Here is a 13783-nt window from a genome sequence, read left to right as displayed (position 1 = left end):
ATTTACTAAGGGTTTGTCTATTTTGTAGGTTTTTTCATAGAACCAACTCTTAGTTTTATTAATCAATTCAATAGTTTTTTTACTTTCAATTTTATTGATCTCACCTTTTATTTTTAGAATTTCAAGTTTAGTGTTTGACTGGGGGTTTTTAATTTGTTCCTTTTCTAGCATTTTTAGTTGCAAACCCAATTCATTGACCTTCTCTTTCTCTATTTTATACAAATAGGCCTCTAGAGATATGAAATTTCCCCTTATTACCACTTTGGCTGCATCCCATACATTTTGGTATGATGTCTCATTATTATCGTTTTCTTGGGTGAAGTTATTAATTATGTCTATGATTTGCTGTTTCACCCAATCATTCTTTAGTATGAGATTATTTAATTTCCAATTATTTTTTGGTCTACTTCCCCCTGGTTTTTTGTTGAATATAATTTTCATTGCATTGTGGTCTGAAAAGGATGCATTTACTATTTCTGCCTTACTGCATTTGAGTTTGAGGTTTTTATGTCCTAATATATGGTCAATTTTTGTATAGGTTCCATGAACTGCTGAAAAGAAAGTGTATTCCTTTCTGTCTCCATTACATTTTCTCCAGAGATCTATCATATCTAACTTTTCTAGTATTCTATTTACCTCTTTGACTTCTTTCTTATTTATTTTGTGGTTTGATTTATCTAATTCTGAGAGTGCAAGGTTAAGATCTCCCACTATTATAGTTTTACTGTCTATTTCTTCTTGCAGCTCTCTTAGTTTCTCTTTTAAGAATTTAGATGCTACCCCACTTGGTGCATATATGTTTAATATAGATAGTGCTTCATTATCCATGCTGCCCTTTAGCAAGATATAGTGCCCTTCCTTATCTCTTTTAGTTAGATCAATTTTTGCTTTAGCTTGATCTGAGATCAGGATGGCTACCCCTGCTTTTTTGACTTCACCTGAAGCATAGTAGATTTTGCTCCAACCTTTTACCTTTAACCTGCATGTATCTCCCCGCTTCAGGTGTGTTTCCTGTAAACAACATATTGTAGGATTCTGGCTTTTAATCCATTCTGCTAACCGTTTCCTCTTTATGGGGGAGTTTACCCCGTTCACGTTTATTTAGAATGACCAATTCTGTATTACTTGCCATCTTGTTAACCCCGGTTTATGCTTTTCTCCCTTCTTTCCCCTTTCCCCCCCTTCCCAGTATTAAGCTTGTGAGCACCCCTTGCTTCTCACAGCCCTCCCTTTTTAGTATCCCTCCCCCCGCCTTAGAGTTCCTCCCCCTATCTTACCCCTTTCCCTCCCAGTTCCCGTATTCCCTTCTGCTTAGCTTATTCCTTCCCTTTTCACTTTTCCCTTCTCACTTTTCAATGAGGTGGGAGAAGTTTCACCATAGATTGAATATGTCTTAAGATTTTTCACTTAAAGCCAATTCTGAAGGCAGTAAGATACCCACTATATTCATCCCCCTCCATTCTTTCTCTCAGATATAATAGGTTTCCTATGCCTCTTCATGAGATGTACTACCCCCACTTTACCCTTTTTCTGGTACAATGTCCTTTCCACATCAATTTCTAGAACAAGGTATACATGTATTCTTTATACATCTATATAGTCAAAATATAGTTCCCAAGATTAATCTTTACCTTTTTAGATTTCTCTTGAGTTCTATATTTGTAGATCAAACTTTTTGTTAGGTTCTGGTTTTTTCATCAGAAATAGATGAAATTCGCTTACTTCGTTGAATGTCCATCTTCTTCCCTGGAAAAAGATGCTCATTCTCGCTGGGTAAGTTATTTTTGGTTGCATACCAAGTTCCTTAGCCTTTCGGAATATCATATTCCAGGCCCTTCGATCCTTTAATGTGGATGCTGCCAGATCCTGGGTGATCCTTATTGTGGCTCCTTGATACTTGAATTGGGTTTTTCTAGCCGCTTGCAATATTTTTTCCTTCATCTGAAGGTTCTGGCATTTGGCCACTATATTCCTTGGTGTTTTGATTTTAGGATCCCTTTCATGGGTGATCGATGAATCCTTTCAATGTTTATTTTTTCCTCTGTTCCTATGACTTCTGGGCAGTTCTCTTTGATAATTTCCTGGAAAATAGTGTCCAGGCTCTTTTTTTCATCATGTTTTTCTGGAAGTCCAATGATTCTCAGATTGTCTCTCCTGGATCTGTTTTCCAGGTCTGTTGTCTTCCCCAGAAGGTATTTCACATTTTTCTCCATTGTTTGATTTTTTTGGATTTGCTTGACTGATTCTTCTTGTCTCCTCGAGTCATTCAATTCCACTTGTTCAATTCTGATTTTCAGTGAAGTATTTTCTTCACTCACTTTTTAAAAATCTTTTTCTAATTGTCCCATTGAGTTCTTTTGTTCTGTGGAATTTTTTTCCATTTCGCCAATTTTGTTTTTTAGAGAGCTGTTTTCTGTTTCCAGTTCACTAATCCTATTTTTCAAGGATTTTACTTCTTTATCCACTCTGTCTTTAACTTTCTCCAGGCTCTTTTCCCAAGCCTCCCTCTCCTTTTCCCAAGCCTCCCTCTCCTTTTCCCAAGCTTCCCTCTCCTTTTGCCAAGCCTCACTCTGCTTTCCCCATTTTTCTTCTAGCTCCCTTGTGAGAGCCTTTTTAATCACTTCTATGAGGTTCATCTGTGCTGAGGAACAGACGATCTCCTCCTTTGGGGAATCACCTGGGGACTGCCTGTTTTTAGTCTCCTCAGGATTTAGAGTCTGCTCTCTATCTGTGTAGAAGCTGTCAAGGGTTAAAGTCCTCTTCAGCTTCTTGCTCATTCTGTCTAATAATCAGAGACAAACTACCAAAGAAAAACAGAAAAAACTGGAGTCTTTCTTTGGGGGGGGGCTGGGTGTGTTATCGAGCTTCCTCTACAGACTGTGGGGGGCAGCAGTGAGGCACTAGCAGGACTGTGCTGCGCCTGCGCTCTGAGATCCCAAAGCGTGCTGAGTCACTGTGGGGGGGGAAGGGGGGGGGCGGCCAGGTCCCGAGAGACTCCAGCTGTTTGCGGTTGTGTTCTTCAGCCCCAGTGTTTTTAGCTTCTCTGCTGGGCTGCTGACTTGCTGCTGGAGCAAAGTATCAAAACCTGTAGCAAAGCTCTCCCCGCAGAGACGGCTGCGATCACTCCCCACCCCCTCTCAGCTCTGCTCCCGTGCTCTCACTGCCGCTGCCCTCAGCCTGCGCCTGATCAAAAACCGTCCCAGCCCTCCAGTAAAGACAGACCTTTCTCGGCGAATCTCAAGGATGGCTTCTCTTGGTAACTTTTTGTGGGTTTTTTTTCAGTCAAGCATTGATTCAGAGGCTTGTAATGAAATGGATAGTGAGAGAAAGCACGGAGCTTATGCAGCTGTGAGCCTCCTTTCCGCCATCTTAACCGGAAGTTGGTTGTTATCACTATGATATTTAATCTATAGACTGGTTCTCATATACAGAGTTGATTGCTAAAACAGTTATAAATTTGATATTTTTTTATAAGGAACTTAAATTCAAAGACCACTCAATCTCATTGACATTTTTGGGGAAAAAATTAGTGAATGAGTCTGAAGAGAAAAAGTGTTTTTCAGGTTCAATGATGACACTTAGGGACACTTACTTGCATGAGTTTTCATTGATTGTGTTTGCATTTCTGGCTCTTGAGGAAAGCATAATTCATTATTTAAGGCAAACCTTGAATGTAGATTCAAATTTGTTTTTTTTTAATCTTATATGTTTCTTTGTCAGTAGAGTATGACAGCAAACATAGGATCTGTTCACCATGTCTGTACCTTATGTATATGTGTTATTATTACATGCTTCTCTAAAAATATTTATAGATGAAACTATTTGACTTGAGGCTATAATTCAATTGTACATAATCATTTATTCTGTAACCAGGTAACAAGCATTTATTAAGGAATTTAGTATTTGCTAGACTCTGTGCTAAGCACTAGGAATATAGATACAAAGAGAAAGAAAGAGACATTCTCTTCTCAAGGAGAAGGATGTCAGTGCATAAAATGGAGACAAAAAGACAGATTGGGATAGCTGGAGATGAGGGGTGTCATAGAGAATGTTCCAAGTGTTAGGAGTGGAATGAAAATTTTCTGGATGTTCTCCTTCACATGGAAGTTCATGAAGGAACCACACAATCACAAGGAGAGGCTACAGGAGTAGATAGTTCCAGTGGTGAAGTGAGTCCAGGATGGAATGGACTTCCAAGATTAAGAGGTTTCTCTGGCATGATAAAGAGATTCAGACGTATAGATTGGAAAGGGATGAGACGCTGTGCATTATAGTATCATAGATTTAGAACTGTATGGGGCACCCAGTCTAGTCCACCCCAGTGAAAAAAACATGTATTTATTAAAGACAGCCAGACATTGTGCCTGGCACTGAGGATGAAAGTATAAAGAGTGACACTCATCTGTGAACCTTTTCTTTTTTTAAAACCTGTGAAATTTTCAAAGCTCTGTCCTCTTAAAAAGATAGTGAAATGAACACAACAAATCAAATAACTTAAAAACGGGATTCAAATCAACATAATTAAATCCAGTCCCTGGCGAAATAAGCACAGGAATATTCAGTCTTATCAACAAGCATTTATTAAGTACTTGCTGTGTGTCAGACACTGGTAAATGCTGCTAATAGATACACAAAGCAAGAATTAAATTTATTTCTCTTTATACTTCACATTCCTATGATATGCTTGAGACTTATTTTCTTAGTCAAAGCTGGGTAGAAGATGTGAGGACATGCTGCAAGGAGTATCATGTGGATCTGCTGAGTTAATAATGGGACAGAAGGTGGCTGAAAATTTTATTTGCACAAGCATTCGACAGACTGAGTAAATTCCTATGCCTGAGTTAAATCTTGGCCTATGTGTTCGTGGATAGAACTTAGCTTTTGTTAATATATATTTTAAATAGGAGTTAGAACAGAAAAGCATCTTGGAGATGCCTAACCTTATTTTATAGATGGAAGAACCAAGGCTCTAAGGGATCAAATATTATGTGCACAGTTATACAAGTAGTCATCATTGCCTTCAGGATTTTACATAAGTCTTCTTAACCCAAAATCTAATCTTCTTTATACTGTGTAGTTTAGGAACAGGATCATTTTTGAAAAATGCATGTGAACAAAGCTCCCCACAATCAGTAGATATATGTCCAGAAAAGAGAATAAGTCTGTGCTAGCCAAAGTTGAAATACATCATACATATGAATATATAATCACATAGAATATTCACATATTCAGTGGAGGACATATAAACTGAAGTCAGCAGGTTTTTTTGAGGGGAAGGGGTTTAGCCAATTTATGGATGGTGACTTTGCAACTTTCCTTTCCTTTCCTTTCCTTTCCTTCCTTCCTTCCTTCCTTCCTTCCTTCCTTCCTTCCTTCCTTCCTTCCTTCCTTCCTTCCTTCCTTCCTTCCTTCCTTCCTTCCTTCCTTCCTTCCTCCCTTCCTTCCTTCCTCCCTTCCTCCCTTTCTCCCTTCCTCCCTTCCTTCCTTCCTTCTTTCTTTCCTTCTTTCCTCCCTCCCTCCCTCTGTTTCTCCCTTCCTTCCTTCCTTCCTTTTTATCTTCCTTACTTTCTTCCCTCCCTCCCTCTCTCCCTCCTTCCCTCACTGCCTTTTTCTCCTTCCTTTCTCTCCTTTCTTTCCCTCCCTTCCTTTTCTTTTTTGTCTTTCTTTTTTGTAATTTAGTTAGGAGTGTGTGGTAGTAGACAGAACTAGGCATACAGAAAGTTTTCAGTGAGTACAAGTTGAATCAAATCATTCCCATTATAAATAAACTCCTAGACCTGGGTGTCCTTGAGAATTAGTCTTTAATACCATGCTTTATTGTGCCTACAAAGGTTGCAAATAGAAGCAAAGGTTGCTTCTCTATTTTAAATTATTTGCTTAGCATTTTCTCCTTTGGCCTCTTAGTTTCTGTTTCTGTATGTAGCAACCTCTAGTGGTTCTGGAGGAAATGACAGTACTCAACCTGCCCTCGTAGATGAATGGCATCTTAGAGATGTGAAATTAGGAGGAACTCTGAAAAATCATTTTGAAAATGAAGTACCTGAGTGTCAGAGAGATCAAGTGGCTTCATTTGAATCACACAGGTATTAAGGGATGGAGATATGAGTCTAAGCTACTTCTTTTGATTCTAAATATATTTCTTTCCATTCTACAATAGCTCTTCCTTCTCCTTTTCCCATTTTTCATAGTACCAAAATACCAAATAATTAAGGTTACAAGGCTTAATTAGAAGCGCCACCACAAACAAGGGAATCAGTATTCTCTTTCTTATTGCCCCTCCCTGAAGTGTGTTAGCTATCATAAAACAATCAAAACAGTGAAATTATTTGCTGTCCCATAGGGATTCTAGTTCCTTGGCAAAGCAAATCATTTATGTCTACATTCCCTTTATGCACACACTTTTTGTCCTAATATAAAACAGTTGAGTTATAAATTCTTTCAAATCACTACTTAATAGATGTGCTAACAGACTCTCTAGCTGTCGTAGCCCTGTAGGTGTTGCTCTAATATGGGCTGCATGTTGGATTGCCGAAATATGAAGCCTTCTACCTTCTCGTCCAACTACCACCCACATCTACTGGCCATAAAGATTCCTTTGCTCTGATTTCACAGCCAAGTACAATAACATGGCATTAATTCTTTACAATCCAAACACAGCACGATCTTGAAAACTGAGGGCCCCTCAGTGCACAGCACAACCTTATAAATAATACATAACCTCCATCATTCCTAAAATTGAGGATTGGTATTGGGTTTAATGACCACCAATCATAAAGATACTTTAAAAAAGGTTCTTTATTGTCAAAACTAAATTATGTTTCTTTTCAGAGCAGTCTTAGATCCATTATCTTAGATCCATGATTTGTTATGTACTAATAACACCCCCGCCCACCCCCCCCCAAAAAAAAAAAAAAAAAGATCAGTAATTTAGATGGTTGAGGGTAGTTTTCATCAGTGAGTTAAAACATCTGACATCACTTAATCAGAACTTTCTGAGCCAGCCTTTGAGTGTAAATGAACTTGGTATTGGGAATGAGGGCTATGTATGCTCATCTATCTGGTGTTGATTTCTGAGTTTTCCATACAATTGAACCCTGATTGTACTCTAGAACAATTGACCCTTCCCTATAAGTCTCTTTAGAACCCACGGTACCAGTGAACTTGGCCCCTGATTTACACTTGACCCCATTCTTTATCCTCCAACTAATATTTTTAGCTCTCTTCATTACTGATTCATAAGGATCCTGGCTTTACAGCTCACCGGCAACTTCGATCCAGGATGGATGTTTGGCGTTCCTCTATGGCCAACTTGCAAACTTTCCCTCCAGCTGATTCCTTCTTCTTCTTCTTCTGATTCCTACCCCAGATCACCTCCTGCCTTACCCCATCACTTGGATCTGGCTCATCCCACAAATGACCACAGATTTGACTCCCTTGATGTCCTTTAGTGGATCCCTTCATAACTTCTAAACTGACCTATGACTATCCCCCAACTCATGTCTGAGAACCCACAATTAACTCTGTAGGCTGATTCACAACTGTTATCTAAATCAACTTCCCTGAACCTCAGTTTCCTTAGCTATAACAGGAGTGATAATTCTTTGAACAGAATTGTTATTAAAAAAGCATGCCGTAAAGTAAATATGAGTAATTATTGTACAATTTACTGAACTTTTTTAACTGAAAGCATCTTTAAAATAAAATGTATTAATTCTACATTTATTATTATGTCCACTTAAAAAAATACATCAAATGTAACATGCTATCATTGCTTTTCTTGTACTTACCCCCTTCTAATCTTTTCATCTATTTTTTGTATTTTTAAATGATTAATTGATTAAATTTTTGAGATATTATCTCTAAGGTTTCACTATAATATGCCTTCCCATTAACTTAAAGCTCTGTCTTGTAACAAATAGGTATAATCAAGAAAATGCCTTTTTTATTGGCTGTATCTGAGAATGCATATCTACCTACAATCCATTTATTAAGAAGTATGAAGAGTCTTTTGGGGTTATGATTAGTTCTTATATTGATCAGAGCTCCTAAGTCTTAACTAAGTTCTTACTCATTACAATATTGTAGTCAATGTATAAATCATTTCACTGTATCATTTCATATATGTCTTTGGATATTCTCTATATTCCTCCTTTTTTGTTATTTCTTGTGGAATAATAATTAGTTTGGGGTAGAACCCCCCCAAAATCCCAGAGGATTGTAATTTCTCTTATAATTAATGATTTGGATCATTTACCACATGTTTATAATAGCTTTTGTTTCTTCTTCTGAAAATTGCTTGTTTACATCCTTTGATCATTTATCTGTTTGGGAATGGCTCTTGTTCTTATAAGTATGAATCGATTCCCAACAAGTTTCATATGTAAGACTTTTATCACTGAAATCTGCTGTGAAGTTTTTTTCCTTCCTCATCTCTCAGTTAAATATTTCCCTTCTAATTCTGACTTCACTGATTTAGTTTGTATAAAAGCATTTCATTTTTATTTAATTGAAATTGTTGTTGTCCTTTCTTGAAAAGGACCATGGATCAGGGAAGTGATGCCACGTCATGCAAGTGAATTGATTGTAACTAAAATATAATTCTTGTGATTGTATTCTTTTTTTGATCAAGAACTGTTCCCAAATCACATATAATTGCAAAAGATATTTCTTTCTTTCTCTTCCTATTTTATTTAATAGATGGTCCAGAGAATAGACTTCTGATCTCATTGTTAGAAAGAATCTTCTGATAAAGAAATATACCAGTGCAGATTGGCTTTTTCTCTTTTTTAATGCCTGATGGAGTTTACTAGGGTTTGGGAGGGTGACTTGTAATAGGACCATTTTCCTGTATATTTCAGAAGCAAGATTTGAATCTTGTTTTACATGACTTTTTTGTATGTAGATCGTGTATTCTTCTGGACTCTATTGTTGTTTTTGATGAGATGTTGTTCTTAGTCTGATTTCTCCCAGACCACTTTTTATTTTTCCTAGTCTTTTTTTTTTTTTTTTTTTTTTTTTTTTTTGGTAATGTGTCATTCTGCAAGAATTGTAGTCCAGAACGCTCTGCTTTTAGATGGTTCATTTGCTTCTGTGACCTTGTGTACCTGATTTCTCCACTGATCAACTCTTCAATTTTTAAAGTTAGTACCACACGGTTTTAATGATTACTGCTTTGTAGTGTATTTTGAGATCTGGCAGATCGTAGTTTTTCCTCATTATTTTTCTTCAGAGTTCTTGCCTTTTTGGTTTTTTTTTTCCCCTAGATGAGTTTCATCACTAATTATTTTCAGCTCTATAAAATAATCTTTTGGTATAGCACAGAATCTATATATTAATTTAGGTAGTATCATCATTTTTGTTATATTAGCATGGTCTAAACAAGAGTAATTAATTCCTCTCTAGTTGCTTATGTCTTTTTATTCTGTAAAGAAATTTGTATTTACATTCATAAGTTCCTGTATGAATCTTGGTAGGTGGATTTTAAAGATTTTTTATACATTCTAAAATGTGTTACTTTTAATGAAATTTAATTTTCTCTGTGGGTTTTATTGGTATACTGGAAGGCTGGTACTTTTATGGATTTATTTATAGCTTACTTGCAGTTATTGTTTCTTTTAATTTTTTAAATGAAACTCTTAACTCTTACTCTTAAGTAAATCAACATCTCAGCTGCAAAAAATGACAATTTTGTTTCTTTCTTGTCTCTGTACTCAATTTCTTTTTCTTGTCTATTGCTATAGCTTTGTCAAATAATAGAGGTAACAGTGATTGTTATGACTTGCTTCTTATTCTTATTGGAAAAAGCCTCTAGCATCTCTCAGGTATAAATAATGCTCATTCTTGATGCTTTATAAATACTGTTGATATTAAGGGAAAACCCATTTATTGATATTTTTTCTAATATTCATAGAAAAGGTTATTTTATTTTGTTTAGAAATTTTTTTCTGTTTCTTTTGATAGACATGAATCTTACTGGTTTTGTTTTAAATAGATTTATACTGCTTATAATTTTTTAAAATTAATTGTACCTACATTTTTGATCATTATGATAATACTTGCTAATATTTTTAGTGTATTGCTGTACCTACATTGCTACTATATTAATTCAACATTTTCAATAGATACTAATTTAAAGTAATCATTTGTGATATTTTTCCCCTCTACTTTATTTCTTTCAGATTTGGGTACCATATTAGGAGTTTTGTAGAATGCTGTATATTTCCCTGTTTTAGCAAATAAATTATGACAAATTGGAATTAGTTGTTCTTTAAAAGTTTGATGGAATTTATTTTTAAATCTGGTTCCATTGCTTTTTACTTTAGAAATTCATTTATGAACAATCCACTTTCTTTTTCTGAGCTTGCCTTATTTTAATATTTTGCTTCTTGTTCAGTTAATGTTGATTGTTTGCATTTTTGCAAATATTCATCTGTCTATTTAATGTGGCAGATATGGAACATATAATTGGATAAGAACTTTTGTTATAATGGCTTTTATTTTTCTCAATCTATTTTTTCTGTTTCAGTTTTGATTTTGGTACTTTGACTTTTCTCTCATAAAAATAAAAATTAGCTAATTGTTCATTTTGCTCATTTTTCAGAATCATGTATTTTTATTTATTGATGCCATAGTTTATTTTGTTAAACTCATTTTTGATTTACAAAATTTTGGTTTTAGGCAGATTTTTTTAAAATGTTGCTTTATAGTTGTAATTCTTCAAAAGACCTTTATTGATTATGAGTTTTATTGCACTGAGTGTAGTCAAGAATGTGCTTAGTTAGTATTTCTGCTTCTTCAGCACTTGGTTTTGAGGTTTTAATGCCCTAGTATGGTCATTTTTTTTATTTGAAGGCTCCATTTACAGCTTGGCAATAAATATATTTCTTTTTATTCCCATTCAGTAATTGTTAGATTATTATGTATTAATTATACCTGATATTTCTAAATTATAAATATTTCTAAAATTATCTTTAGATTTTTTCTCTTGTTTAAATTTTCATTAGCTTTTTCAAGTTTGAACAAGCACATTAATGTCTCCAACTATGATAATTTTTCAACTTCTAAATAGAATTAGATTTGTTTTTAAGCATATATGTCTATATATAGATATTATTTATGATTCTATTAAGCAGAATGTAGTTTCCCTACTCTTTTCAAACATGTTTATTTTTATTTTTGTCTTTTATGATACTAAGATAGCTACCCCTGCTTTTTTAAAATTTTCACGTTAGCTATAACTTCTCCGACTCTTCATTGTAATTATGTGTGAATCTTTGTTTCGAGAGTATTTCTTGTAAATAGTATTTTTAAAAATTCGGTTATCTAATCCTTTCTGTAACCCTCTTTCATTTTATGAATGACTTGATCCTGTTTCTATGCATTGTTGTGATTATTAATTATGTTTTTCTTTCTATCATAATCCTGTTTTCTTTCTTTGTTACTGTTTGTTCTTCTCCCATCTTCTTTTACAGAGAATATGATTAGGAAAGAAAATAATAATCACTAGCACTTCTATAGTTCTTTAAGCTTTTCCAAAGGCTTTACATATGTTATGTCATTTGGACTTTATAATAATCTTGTGAATTCAGTACTATTATATAAGGAGTGTGATCAGCATTACTAATCCATAATTGAAGTGTTCCTACTGTTCTACTGTTTCTCTCTTTAACAAAATCAAATCTCAAATTTTTTCCTTTTCTCCTTTTAATTCTCCTTATCTTTCAAAATTGAAGTTTGCCTTAATTTTGACTACTACCTCTTCAGCTCTGCTCTGCCTCTTACACTTGTTTTCCTGTCTGCTGTCCCCACTTATTTTTCTGTTGAATTGAATATATTCTTACATCAAATTCTGTAGTCAACTCTCTTCTACCCACTTCAAATAAATGAGGATCATAAGATACTTTCTTCTTCCACTTCTATGTTTTGTATAAACTTCTTATATACTCCAATTGTGAGAAATCATGAATTCTTTTCTTTTTAATTTCTTCCCTAATGTCCCCTTTCCCTCCCTTTTCTTTCCCCTCTTAAAATTAACTATGCAGCTATCCCAGGCTCTATGTTTATTTTACCTTACTCTTCAGGTGATACTATAAGCTACTGATAGTTGTAAGGGACACTTGTTTCTTCTTTTTTGAATCCCTGTTCATTATTATTTCCTTCCTATTTCTCAAATGTGTTTACCTTTGTATATTTTTCTTTTTCTTGTGTTTGCATTTCACTTATTCTGTTGAGTTGTTTTTTGTTTCTTTCAATAATGCTAGAATGCTGTCTATTCTGTTGAAGATCCATTTCTTAGACCATATAATTGTAATCCATTTGGCTGAGTAGGTAAATTTTTTGAATTTTTAACCTTTTTTTTTTTTTTTTTTCCCCCTGAGGCAGTTGGAGTTAAGTGACTTGCCCAGGGTCACATAGCTAGGAAGTGCTAACTGTCTGAGATCAGATTTGAATTCAGGTCCTGACTTCAGGGATAGTGCTCTATCCACTGCACCATCTAGTTGCCTTAATTTTAAACCCTTTTTTTTTTTTTTTAAATTGGAACATTTTAATTTTTTTTTGTCCTTTTTGAAAATTTCAGTATAGTAGTAGGTAACTCTGATGGTGGTTTCTTATTATTTTGAATTCTCACTCTCTTGTTTCCTTGTCATATTTTTTCTTTGATCAGAGCTTTCGGATTTTGGCTATTGTCTTCCTACGAATTCTCAGATCTTTCAGTCAATTATAGTGGATTTTTGTTATTTTTTATTTTTCCTTGTTTGGAAAGATCTGCTTATATTTTCTTTATGCTTTGTTGAAATATAGTGTCCAAATTTATTGTTTGATTATAGTTTTAAAGAAGTATGATGTTCATGCTAATTATCATCTTAACCACTTTTCTAAGTTAGTTTTTTAAAATAGTAAATAGCTTATATTTTTTCAGTCTTTCACTTTTATTCTGACATAATTTGTTATTTTCATGGACTTAATTGAACTTTGTACTCTTATTTTTTAAGGCATCTATCTGGTAAAATTCTTCAATAATCTTTTCCTCCAGGACTCTTATTTCAGTTCTATCATTTTTTTCTCCTCTGCTTCATTTCTTCCAGTGATTTCCTTAGTCCTTATGGCCAAGACATTATTTTCTGAACTTTTACTTTATCTTGTTGTGGAATTATTCTTTTCTTCTGGGTTTACCTCTTTGGCTTCTCTCAATCCCCAGTATTCTTCTAGTATTTCTTCATCATGTTTTAATTTACTTATATCTTCAGGCTTTTCTCCTGTACTCTTGGGTGGAGGTGGTCAGGTCTGGTTTGTTTCTTTCCTCTTTTAGTATGCATATTGATACTTTTGCTATTTTGGAAAAAGGGACTTGGACAGGTCCCATCCTCTGCAGCAATCCCTAACATTTGGCTCAGTCTTCTAGTTCTTCTATTTCATATATAGTGGCTTCAGTTCTTTCTATTTTTCTCCTTACATAGTCTAATTTGGTGGAAAGACCCCTGCTGTTTTGCTTCCATGGTTCTGACAATGACTACTAGGGTGCTGTGGTTTCCACCCATGTCATTCTCTTCCTGTCTCCTCCTGAATTTTCTCTGAGTGTGGGTAAGTTTCTGACAGCTGTCTTTCATAATCATGGGTTGAAAGTGAACCTTATAGTCTCTTTTCTTATTTTTCTTATTATTCTTTTGCTATATTTTAAGAACTTTACTGAAGTTATGAGAAAGTTGGGCTTCTGGGATCTTTTTCATTTGCATCTTAAGCCAAAACCCCTGTGATCACAGAGTTAAGTAGGGAATTCATTCTA

The 13783-nt window shown here is 34.7% G+C and overlaps 1 protein-coding gene across 1 annotated transcript in view; it reads left to right on the top strand.

The window, feature by feature from the left end:
- FOCAD (focadhesin) overlaps positions 1–13783 on the top strand; it is a 349882-nt gene that overhangs the window by 231968 nt on the left and 104131 nt on the right. The gene's annotated exons all lie outside the window — the stretch shown is intronic.

Source organism: Antechinus flavipes, chromosome 1 (assembly GCF_016432865.1).
Source record: "Antechinus flavipes isolate AdamAnt ecotype Samford, QLD, Australia chromosome 1, AdamAnt_v2, whole genome shotgun sequence".
NCBI classification, from domain to species: Eukaryota; Metazoa; Chordata; class Mammalia; order Dasyuromorphia; family Dasyuridae; genus Antechinus; species Antechinus flavipes.
Note: the sequence above shows the minus strand (reverse complement) of the source record. Positions and strands in the feature narration are given on the sequence as shown.